Source organism: Zingiber officinale, chromosome 1A (genome assembly GCF_018446385.1).
Source record: "Zingiber officinale cultivar Zhangliang chromosome 1A, Zo_v1.1, whole genome shotgun sequence".
Classification (NCBI taxonomy): domain Eukaryota; kingdom Viridiplantae; phylum Streptophyta; class Magnoliopsida; order Zingiberales; family Zingiberaceae; genus Zingiber; species Zingiber officinale.
The window spans coordinates 89,547,279-89,559,438 of NC_055987.1; positions in this window are offsets into that span (position 1 = coordinate 89,547,279).

Sequence of the window (12,160 nt, forward strand, 5' to 3'; positions counted from 1 at the left end):
TGAACCTACTGTCTCTGTCTGAAATGATGGTTCGTGGGACTCCATGCAGTCTGACGATCTCCTTGAGATACAACTGAGCTAGCTGCTCCATGGAGTAGGATATCCTGATAGCTAAGAAGTGGGCTGACTTAGTCAATATGTCGACTATTACCCAGATGGCGTCAAAACTATTCGTGGTTCTGGGTAGCCCCACTATGAAATCCAAGGAAATATCCTCCCACTTGCATTCTGGGATCTGAATAGGCTGCAGAACTCCTCTTGGTCTCTGGTGTTCTGCCTTGACCCTCTGATAGGTCAGACAGGTACTGACATATCTAGCGATGTCTCTTTTCATCCCCAGCCACAAAAAACGTTTCTTTAGGTCTTGGTACATCTTGGTGGAGCCAGTATGCATCGCATAAGGAGTCCTGTGAGCCTCTTCTAAGATCTTCCTGCGTAGTTGTTGGGTTTTTCGGACCGCGAAAACCGCTTTTCGCGTCGCGGAAACCCCGAATCACCCAAGGCCAACGGATCCGTGCAAGGAAAACCAAAAATAAATACGAGTACGAATTTGAAAAACCTTTTAGATCTACTCCTAGATCTATGTGTTAAGAATATACCTTGAAGCATGCCCTTTCGCGTTCCCGCTCGTCCAAGGAGTTGCCGGATCTCTAGACCGTCAAGCGTCGGTCCTCTAGAAGTATCCACACGAACAATTCTTGATGGAGAAAACCTAAACAAAGGTGTGCTAGCACCTTGATAGGTCACGACAAGGAAGAGGAGGGAGAGCAAGGAGAGAACACAAGGAAGAAGAAGGAGTTACACCACTTGAATGGAAAAATGAATTCATAATTCAAAACAAAGTGGCCGGCCACTCTTCATTGTGTAACTCCCCATTAAATGCAATTAATGTGAAGTTATTATGAAAATGGCTTTGTAATTTCCATGAGGTGGCACCCATGATGATGTGGAACATCATTATTGGTCCACCTAATGCCAACTCACCAATGAGGTGGCAAAAGGTCAAGTCAAAATTGACCTTTGGTCTTCCTTCTCAAGTCAAGTCAAACTTGACCCAATCTCTACCATGGTTGATCTAATCTAACCATTTGATTCGAGTCAACTTAATATAATGAATCTAATTCATTAAATTAAATTAATTCAACGAGTCAAAATCTAAATTAGACTCATTGAACACATGAATCAACTTGAGTCGAACTCAAGTTAGCCCAATTAGGATTACTCTTAATCCAATTTGATTCATCAAATGAATCTAATCCTCTTGGTTCATCATATGAACCTAATCTCCATCTAATTGTCCTAAGGGTGTGACCCTATAGGTTCTTGTAATGTTGGCAATGCCCTAAACCCAGTTAGGAGCATAAGTAATGAGCGGTATCTAGCAACACATCATTACTACCCAAGTTACAAGAATGTCGAGATCCGACATCACCTTGTGACTACTAATTGTGACTCCTCACAATATATGTGACATTGTCCTTCTATCCTAGACATCTAGATTGATCAATATGAGGCATAGACCGTGTCATCATCTAATCAATCTAAATCTTGAACTCCAAGTAGACTCACTCGATCAAATGAGCTCAACATCTAATGTTGACTCATTTGGGCATGGCCATGCACTTAGTGGTCTCACTCTATCAAGAATACCGATGTCGCTCCCGTCATATGGGAGGGATAGATCCCATCTACATCACTCACATCCCTCTACATAATTCATTATATACCCAGTAATCGCCTTTATAGTCCACCCAGTTACGGGTGACGTTTGACGAAACCAAAGTACATAACTCCTTATGTAGGGATCCATGGTGACTTCAGGTCAAAGGACTAATAGTCATACTAATAGCCATATGAGAAAGTATATGACACTCATATAACGATGCATGATACTTTCTCATGGCGGGTCATTCAGTATACATTCTCTAATGCATACCCATGTGTCAGCTTGATATCTCTATATCCATGACTTGTGAGATCAAGTCATCGAGCTGACCTACATGCTAGTCTTATTGTATTAACATTGTCCCTGAATGTTAATACTCGACTAGGAATGATTTAGAGTAGTGTTCCCTATATCATCTCACTATCGATTCAACTAATCGATTGATATAGGTATGAACCTTCTACTCAAGGACGCTATTATACTTAGTCTATTTGGCACTAATACAAATAAGTATAATAACCAAACAAATACCTTTATTAATATACAAGAATATGATACAATGAGTCCATACAATCATCAAATGATTGGCTCTAGGGCTCTAACTAACAGTAGTTCCTCCTGATCCGGAACGCATAGTCTGTCACCAAAATGTAATACCCCACTATTGGACACTCTGAACTCTCCACTTTCTGATTCTGCTAACCCTTGCTTGATTTTTTGAATTTCAGGGTCCTGATCCTGAGCTGTCTGAATGTCACCAAGCAGGGTAAACGCTAATGTCATAATAGAGAGTTGTCCAACTAAAAGTTTGAGACCGAAATCTGTAATCTCCTTTTGTAGGGGTGGTGACATGGCTTCTAGGGATAGTAAGGTAGCACTATACTTCCTGCTAAATGTGTCTACCACCTTATTGGTCTTTCCTGGGTGGTAGAGGATGTCTATGTCATAGTCCTTGACCAGCTCGAGCCTTATGCGCTGTCGCATATTCAGATTCTTCTGAGTGAAGAAGTACTTCAGACTCTGATGATCTGTATACACTCTGCACTGAGCTCCATATAAGTAATGTCTCCAAATTTGAGGGTGAACACAACTGCTGCAAGCTCAAGGTCATGAGTAGGGTAGTCCTCTCATAGTCTTTGAGTTGTCTGGAGGCATAGGCGATCACCTTACCTTCTTGCATCAGTACTGCTCCTAATCCCAATTTAGAGGTGTCACTGTAAATATCAAAGTTGTCTGCGTTTTATGGCAGAGTTAGAATGAGAGCACTGGTCAATCTTCTTTTGAGCTCCATGAAACTATTCTCACAGTCCTCTGTCCACTGAAATTTTCTGTTCTTCCTGGTGAGAGCTGTTAGTGGGGAGGCTATCCTGGAGAAATCCTCTACGAATTTTCTGTAATAGTCTGCTAGTCCCAAAAGCTTCTGATTTCACTTGCGTTCTTAGATCTTTTCCAGTTACTCACAGCTTCTATCTTACTGGTATCTACCATGATACCATCTTTAGAGATGATGTGACCCAGAAAGCATACCTGATCGAGCCAGAATTCACATTTCGTGAACTTGGCGTACAGCTGATTCTGCCGAAGGGTCTACAGTACTATCTTTAGGTGCTCTGCGTGTTCTTCCTGAGTTTTGGAATAGATATGAATGTCGTCGATGAACACGATGACAAACTTATCTAAGTATTCTCTGAATACCCTATTCACGAGGTCCATGAAAGTAGCTGGAGCATTCGTCACGCCAAAGGGCATGACTACGAACTCATAATGTCCGTATCTGGTCCTGAAAGCTGTCTTGGGTATATCACCCTCTTTAACTCTCACTTGGTGATATCCCGATCTGAGGTCTATCTTAGAGAACACTGCTGCTCCCTTTAGCTGATCGAACAGGTTATCTATTCTGGAAAGAGGATACCTGTTCTTAATCGTGACATGGTTTAGTGCTCGGTAGTCTATACACAGGCGCATGCTCCCATCCTTCTTCTTCACGAACAATACAGGTGCTCCCCACGATGAGTGACTAGAGCGTATGAAGCCCTTGTCGAGCAGCTCCTGTAGTTGCTCCTGAAGTTCCTTCAGTTCTGATGGAGCCATGCGGTAGGGTGCTTTGGAGATGGGATTCGTACCGGGGATAAGTTCTATCTCAAATTCAATCTCCCTGTCTGGTGCTAGGCCTGGTAACTCTTCAGGGAAGATTGCTGAATAGTCACGTACGACTCAGACCTCCTCTAGCTTTTAGTCCTTGTCCTAACTGTTATTGACTACATGTGCTAAGAATCCCGTACATCCTGAATCCAATAGTTTCTGTGCTTTCAAAGCTAAGAGAAACTTCTTAGCCTTTCTCTTTGGTTCTCCGACGTACCCAAACTGTACTCCTGCTTCAGGTTGGAATACAACTTTCTGTTTACGACACTCTATGGCAGCACCGTACTTGATCAGAAAGTCCATTCCCAAGATGTCATCGTAGTCAGTCATATCTAGCACTATTAGATCACCAAAAAGCTCTCTGTCTGCTATAATGACTGCACTGCTCGGAGCTAGGGCGTGGATGCCATGATCTCTCCTGACGGTAGTGTTGTCAAAATTTGACCACTGAGTACATCTGGAGGTATTGCTAACTTTTTGGCAAATGTCCTGGATATATAAGAATGGGTTGCCCCAGTATCGAATAAAACATTTGCACTTTGCTGTAAAATACTGATTTGACCTATAACAACTGTTGAGGCATTCGCTACATCCTCTCTGGTGAGTGAGTAGATCCTCGCATTCGTCGTGGCTGAGGGGGCTTCTAGTCTGCCCTGGCTGATGTGTGGACCATCTAAAGCAGCCTGCATCTGGTGTAACTGTGCTGTCTTGTCTCCGTACTGAATTGGCTGCGGTAGAGAAATACTGGTCTTGTTCGGGCATTGCTTAGCCATATTCCCTTCCTGGCCACATTCGAAGCATCCTCGTGTGCCCTTGCGACGAACTCCGAGGTGGAATTTCCCACAAGTAGAGCACTTGGGATAGCTAGGCTGTTTACTAGCTGGTCCTCCTTTTGGGTAACTCCCTGGTTTACGTTTGTTACTGGAGTTCCCTTTCCAGTTAGAGCTGTGGCCCTGGTGTTTCTGAGTGCCTGAGCCTCCTTGGCCTTTTGACTCTAAGAAGGCTTGCTTCTACTGTTTGATGTTGTTCTGGTAATGCTCGATGGTCAGAGCACTACTTACCAGTTCTTCTGTGGTTTGCTGCCTATGAACGCCACTGGTCACATTCATTGCTATTTTCGGCCTTAGAATTTTGAGCATCATCCGGACTCGTTCTCTTTCTGGGCATAGACGAGCCAGTCTGTTGAATTTCTTCATGGCCTCGTCAACTGAAAGGTTGCCCTGACGAAATTCAGTGAACTCGTCATAGTGGCGGTTCGTGACCCGCATGTGAAAGAACTCCTCAAAGAATTCTCTCTCGAAGTCTGCCCATGTCATTTGGTTCACTGGGCGCTTCACTTTAATCCTCTCCCACCACATACGTGCATCTCCTATTAGGCAGAAAGAGGCGCATTTCACCTTCTCATGCTCTGGCTAGTCCAGAAGCTCCATCGTACTCTCCAGTGTTTTGAACCATGCTTGGGCATCCCATGGTTCACTGGTGCCTGAGAAATTCTCTGGCTTGATTTTTTGCCACTAGATCAGATAGGCTTCTCTCCTTGCCCCCGCTGCTAGGGCTACTGGTGCTGCAGGTTGGACTGGTGGGACCTCTATCACTACTGGGGTTGCTAGGTTAGGTTCCGGAGTGACGGTGGGAGTGTTCTGCTGATTAGCCCTTAGGGTGGCTATTTCCTGTTGCTGTTCATCTAGTTGCTTCTGTAACTGAGCCACTACTGCTGCAAGGTCTGGGGGAGGCACTGAGCTGCCTGCCTCATGCTGGGGCTCAATAGCTGGTGTCTTTCTAGCTGGGCGTCCTCGTACCATTTTCTAAGGAAATGAAGGACATACATAACTAATACAATCATAGGTACATGACTACTATTATCACGTTAGATGTTATCATATATCAACAAGCTTTAGTTATCTACAAACATGAAAGCAACACATAAATAAAGTGAGAGGTGTTCTTACTTGGAAGCTGCAGGTTAAATGCTGATGTGTGTGTGAGGAAGTATGAAACTTGCTCTGATAGTACTCTATAACGCCCCGCCTCCTACTGACTAGGCTGTAAGGCCGGGGGTTACAATCATTGTGCTAAGCTAAGCTATTTTGTGCGGAAAAAAACTAAACTAATTAAAAACTCTACTATTTGCTATAAAGTCTGAAATTTATATTCAGAATACACTTATGAAGTTATACATAAGCTAAGGAAGGGAACCTAAACTTTCTATTTGATCCAAAAGCTGAAAGTAGACACTTCTAGCAGAAATAAGACTTTCCAATCGATCGGCTGATCGATTGGAGTGATTTGATTTTTCCACTGGTCGACCCAAGGTGCTACTGTGCATGGAAGTCCCGTCTGGATCGATCGGCTGATCGATCCAGTCTGGCCAATCGATCCAGAGATCGATTCAGAAGCTCTCTGTTTGTGGGAGCAAATTTCCCGATCGATCGGCTGATCGATCCATGGCCGATCGATCAGCTGATCGACTCATCAGCTCTTTGTATGCGGCAGATTGCGTTTCGAACGATCGGCTGATCGATCTTGGACTCCTCAATCGATCAGCTGATCGACTCAATGGCGTTCTGTACGCGGGGACTTCTTCCAATCGATCGGCTGATCGATTGAGGACTGCTCAATCAATCGGCTGATCGATTGGGTTTCTGATTTCTGCAGAAATCAAACCCGACCTCATATAGAACCTTCAGAAATTCAACTACAAACACAACACTAATACTAGGCATGTCATTTCTCATGGTTAGATATCTAATATCCAGACAACGAGTAATCTAAACATAACTTTCGTAATTCAAGACACCCAAATAACTAAAAGTGAGGAAAAGTAACACTATAAGAAATACTGAGTTCTTAAATTTGCTAGTTTCCCCAAAGATCTTCATTCCAAGTTCCTTCTCACACACATTTGGTTACATTGCCCACCAGCCTCCGATAATCCATCTTTCCTTTACCTTTATCTGTGGTATAAGGAAAATGAAACTATAAGCTTGGGAGCTTAGTAAGAAACCATCTATCTCACAAAAACATGCATTCGAAGAAATCATGCTTTCAAAAGATGCTATTCGAAATACATGCTAATGATCATGCTGAAAACGCTAGAACATGGCATATCAACAAATGTGTCATGCTAAACAAATACTGAACACAAGCTATTCATTGTATCGGCAAGCTAACTAAATCAATACATAAGATAAGCTATTTGTTATCACAATAAGAACTAAACCGAAGCTAAGCTGTATTCACATATTTGGTTTGTGAAGTTTGAAAACTATTTTCATAAGTAGATAAAAATACTAAACATGTTGTTGATGGGCCCGACAATTGTACTTGTTGTGCGCGCATCCCTAGCTAGGCCCGAGGTAGCAAGTCCAGAATCTAGTAGGGTACTAGGTTATCTAAACCTAGGGACGACTATGGGAGCCCAACCCAAGGACAACTGAAGTCCAGTACAGTGCCACTGATAAAAATAAAATACTGTTTATAACTGATTTATCATATCTTGCTTTTACTAGATTATCTGAACCTAGAGTTAGGTTATCTGAACCTAGAGGCGACTATGGGAGCCCACCCATTGGACCGTAGTCCCATATAACTGAAGCAAGGCTATGTATGCTATTTAAAATGCATCTAGGGCATTTAACTGAGCTATTAAAATGCCTACTGTAGCATTTAACTATACTAGGCATTTTATCGAGCACTTGGTGTGCTCTAATTCTGCATATGGCTAAACTGAGAACATAAATGCGAACTAAGACATAAAAACATACAATTAGCTACTTATACTGCAGGTGAGGGGTTACTTACATCCTTCGCTAACTTTCCTTACAATCCGATCGCTAGATTTCCAGAGAAGAAGATTGTTTCGACGATCTTCTTTCGTCTACGCGTTCTTCTCGCGGAGAGGAACGCCCTCGTGCCTGAGTTGTCGTTGAAAGGTGCTCCTACGATCCTAGGGATGGAACCCTAGGTTTCTTGGGCTTGTGCGCTGAGAGGATGAGGAGAAGCGGGGGCGGCGTCGGGTGAGGGTGAGGGAGAAGAGAATTGCCGATCAAAAATAATAACTCTCCACTTAATTTCCCTATTATATTAAGTGATTAATACACCCCAACTAGACCTTAAGTATAATTGTTCTCCTCTTCTTTCAGCACACCCCTATTGGGGCCCCTTGGTTACTAAAATCACCCTATAAGTCGTAGGGTCCATAGGTCTCGGTTCAATTCCCGTTTAGGCGATTTTATATTTTTATTTAATTTTGCTATTTCGGCTATTCTAAAAATTCTAGAAAAAATATCCTAAAATTTCAGAAAAATAATAGAATATTTCTAAAATAAATTTGAGAATTTTTGGGCGTTACACGTCAACTCTTGCACACTTAGTTATGCAATTAGATCACAACACTCTAATTTTAATCCATTCATTATTCATCAAAACCTGAATTATATCATTAGTATAAATTGCATCAATAATCTCTCCTTTTTTGATGCAATAACAACCTGGGTTAAAGTTAGAAAAAAAATCATATTGAAAGAAAATATACAACATGCAAATAAATGATCTAAGTTAGTTTTGAAATTGATTTCCTTGATCAAATTGTTTGTTTTTCTACATAAACCCATACCTCCACCTTTGGCATTCATGAAAAAATAAGATAAAAAAAATACGCAAAAGGTGAGTAAAGCCAGACAGTAATGTAGAAAGAGAACTGAAGGTAAATACTTTGTATATGTCAAACTCAGGGAGAGGTTTGCAAATTTATTTATACTTTGTATTTGAATAATGTATTAAAAAACATTCTAAGTATGTTTTTTTAACCTTTTCTGAGTAAATTTATTTAAAAATTTCTAAATGAATACTATTCACAAGATTTTTCAAAAATTATTTGAGTAAACTCTTTCAAAAACTTTTAAGTAAATTTTATTTTTTTCAAAAATTACTTGAGTAAACTCTTTCAAAAATAGGTAAGTAAACTTTTTCAAAAATTTAAGTAAAAGATTTTAGTAAATTTTTTAAAAATCATTTGAGTAAATTTTTTCAAAATTTTTTGACTAATTTTTTTTTTTAAAAAAATTTATGTAAACTTTTGAAAAAAAATTTCAAAGTAAATATATGAAAAATAATTTCTAAGAAAATTTTCCAATTAAAATTTTCAAAGTAATTTTAAATAATTAATTTATAAAAAGGATTTTAAAGTTATTTTAAGGAAATAATTTTTTAAGAAAAATTTTCAAAGAAATTTTTAAGAAATAATTTTGAAAAGGATTTTCAAATTAATGTTTCAAAGAAATTTTGTATATTAATTTTAAAAATATATTTTCAGAATAAAGTAAAAATATTTTTCAAACTAATTGAACTTTTTCTCTCCCTTAAGTTAATACTCCCCCTTAATTCGTACTAGAGTTTGAGTATGTTAAATTATGCAACATATTTTCAAAGCCTTTTCTTCCCCTTAACTTATCACCTTCTAATTATTTTTATTAGCAATAGGAATTTTTTTAAAAATAATTTTTAAAAAAATTAAAAATATTTTTAAAATAATTATAAAAGGATTTTTAAAATAATTTATAAAAGGATTTTGAAAATTAATTTTAAAAGGATTTTTAAAAGAATGTAATATCTTAACTATTTTTATATTAACTTTAATTAAATTTAATTCAATTTTAAATTTAATCTTTTATTCATCTCATGTCGTCTACGTTTTTAGACAAAGGGATCCTATGATTTTGTAAGATGATTTAAGTTAAATTTCAGGATTTGGTTTAACTTGTGTTTGATCCAAGTTTAACTTTGGGTTCAACAAACAAGTATTTTTTGGATAAATTTCTAAGCTGTAGTGAGTCACTTGGACATCATTAGAGTAACCACGCTTTTAAAAATTTTCAAATAGTAGTCCTGCCTGCTAAACTTAGTACAAAACTTTGATCTAAGTAACTAGGATTGATAAAGGATAGCTTCAATTAGTTTCACTAAATCAGATACATTAGGTCGAAGTCATATCTTCCTAAATATGCATTGATAGAGTTTCCTTACCAACTATCATCCAAAAGTTCTCCAGTGTTATTTGTCAAATTAAACTGTTGTCTCTAATTAAACTAATTTTTAATTACCCAACCGGATAAACTATTATTTTGAAGGTTTCAATTAATTTTGTGTCACCTCTTGAATTATTGAACTTAGATTATGTTTTAATTAAGATTAATTAAATTTTAGTTAAGATTTAATTACTTGTAATTTACATTCAATTTAATTTTTTAATTTTAAATTAATTAAATTGATTAAATTGACCTTAAAATTTAAATTTCCTTTTTGTTTTAAATTTATTAAATTATTTGAATTATCTTTTTTAACCTATTATATTTAATATTTAAATTTTTACTAATTTTTAATTTTTAATTTTTAATTATTTAAATTGTTTAAATTATTTTTTAAAGGTTTATCTTTAATATTTAAATTTTTATTATTTGTTGATTTTGAATTAGTATGATTTAGTTTTGGTTTTATCAAATTAGTTCTATCTATATATTTATCCGTAAGATTTAAATTTTTATTAACTTTAATTTTTAAATTGATTAAATTATCTTTATTTAAGATCTTATCTTTAATATTTAAATTATTATTTTGGAAATTTCTAGGTCTATATTACAAAATACTTGACATCTTGACAATCATCTCTTACGAGGTGCGAGTCTGGAATGATTGGGTATAAGTCAATATGCCCAAAGGTGTTAATAGTCCATAGAGAATTCATCACTCCTTTATAAGGTGATGTAAACCTTATGGCCTATTGTCAGGATTATTATTTGTAAATCTTTGTTGAAAGCATTACACATCAAGAGGATGATCTTCATGGACACATGTATGAGTGATTTAAATCTGTAGGACAAGAAACTACTACTTGGGCTAGGTGTGACATAGTCAGCCTAGTGGGGACTGATACATAGGCTATTTTTTGAACCAAGTGGATATAAAATGAGTGAAAAGAACAAGACACTAATAACCATAGCTACTAAAGGATTCTGAATTATTCTAGGATCTACTGTGATTTTTTGATTAATCGAGGATCATGATATACTAGTAGTTGTCATTTATGATCAATTTATAATTAATATTTAATTATGGATGACCAATATAAACCAAGAACCTATTGATGTGCGCAGATTATATACACTTTTATGCATGTTTGGATGCACATCTACTTGTATTTTATTAGCAAAATCTATGTTTCTTGCACCCTATTTCTTTATAATATCATACTTCCATTATATTTTGTTCGGAGATCTGCTCTTTGCTTTTTTTTTTATTGATAGAATGTTATTTGGAGAGAAAATGGAGTAAAAATGCATACAAGAACAACTTTGGAAGAGATCAAGTCAAGGTCGTGTGACTCACACGGCCGTGCTCCCCCACCAGAGGCAAATCAAGCCACGACTGTGTGAGCGACATAGTCGTGTCAACTTCCTCGTGGCCAGGCATCACACGTCCATGCCAAATAGCATGACCATGCCAATGTTCCAGAGACAAAGAAGACCACAACCGTGCCAACTTTCCAAAGGCATGGAAGGCCACGACTGTGTGAATCCACACGACCGTGTGACTTTGGCAGAGAAGAAGAAGACCGCGACCATGTGACTCAACCCATGAGGAAGTTGGGTGGGGCCGTCTGGATTCCACATGGCCGTGTGACGAAGAACATGGAGCCGTGCCATGCTAAAATAGAGTTGTGCTGAATTCTGGGCAGATTGCAGACCAATCATAAAGTGACCATAACTTTACGCTCTGTTAGAGTTTTTGGCTGTTATTTATATTGAAATGTAGCTGACTTCATGATCTACAACTTTGCTTCAGATCCAAAAGAAAGATAGCACTGTATACCCGTGATAAATGGCACGACCATGCTTCCCAACCAAGGGTTCATCTGGACCTCCGCACAGACTGTAGACCAAACTTTGAACCACCATAACTTTCAACTTAGTTTGAGCCAGGGTTCGATCCAAGTATCAAATTGAAGATAATTTCAAGAGATACAACTTTGGTTCAGGGTGAATCATGAGAAAACCTAGTTTAATGGGTGAAAAATCCAATTTACCCGATCCCTGTAATCCTAGTTTTCCTGGACAGTTTAGAGGAGGTATAAAAGGGTCAAGATCCTCATTCTTTTACTCATCTTGGGTTTGGGACTTCGTCCCTCTCCTTGGGGAAGGGTTCCCCCCTTAAGGGGAACCCCTAGAGCTTCAATCACCTTCATCTTTTGACGATCCGTCCATCTCTGGAGCAAGGAGGCATCCCCAAGACATCGAAAACATCGACAAGCATCTCTTCTTCCCCTTCTTCCCGAATCTAGGATTGTAAGTATGCTTT